This window comes from Grammomys surdaster, unplaced genomic scaffold (assembly GCF_004785775.1).
Source record: "Grammomys surdaster isolate TR1022 unplaced genomic scaffold, NIH_TR_1.0 362, whole genome shotgun sequence".
Classification (NCBI taxonomy): domain Eukaryota; kingdom Metazoa; phylum Chordata; class Mammalia; order Rodentia; family Muridae; genus Grammomys; species Grammomys surdaster.
The window spans coordinates 4,352,373-4,353,330 of NW_021604781.1; positions in this window are offsets into that span (position 1 = coordinate 4,352,373).

Genomic DNA, 958 nt, shown 5'->3' on the forward strand with positions numbered 1-958 from the left:
TCTGCCTGTCATTGCTCTTTACTAAGAGTCTCAGTGACAGTGGGAGGTGGTCAGTACTGTCTCTGCCTGTCATTGGTCTCTTTACCAAAGAAGTCTCCAAGGGGACAAACAGCTTTCCCCAAACTTGCCATGCAAAAGACATCACCATCTCCACCACCAAAACGTGGAGCCTCCCATTCTCCAACCCCCAAACAAATCTCCCCAGCCTCCAAGAGGCACTGCCTTCACACAGCGGAAGCTGGGGAAACGGTCATCCCCATCTTTCTTCCAACCACATCCAAAACAATTGCATCTGCTTTTACCATAGCTTCAAATGTCTTAGGCCAGTTCAAGTCTTCTGCCTACTGGAAGAGAGCGTCACTCCATTGCAGGGAACCCATCTTCCTAGAGGGAGTTTCCAGGCCTATATATTTGTCACTGGCTGGCTCATTAAACTCCTGTATGTAATAAAGGCTCTTGCCTGCTTCAAAAGTGATGATTAGCAGTTCAGGGCAAAAAGACTCAGGCCTATTAACTAACTGGCAAGGGATTTGAACTCCAAGAAGAAGGCAGAAAGGGGAAGGCAGAAAAGGACAAGGAACACAAAAAGTTCAGAAGCACAATAAACATGGGGTGGGGGGAACCCTAGATGCAGCATGGTTTGCCCATTGTAGACAGAAGAGGCCACAGCCTGAGGTGGGAACTCCGTGGGCCCGATGAGATACTGAAGGGTCTGGGAACTTTGGGGAGGCTTAAGGTCCCCTTCCATGTTATTAGTTGGTAATGTTTGCATGTAAGTTTTATTTGGTTTGGATACACTTTGATTTCAATGTTACTGAAATGTGTTTCTATTCTTAGACTCTTTTACCATTTTGTTATAATTATCGCCCGTGTTGAAGTTCCCTTGGTAAAAATGGAAAGGCCCTGGTTTGCATGCCCAACCTGGCCTGCTTTGAAAAGGGAATTTTTCTTGGCAATA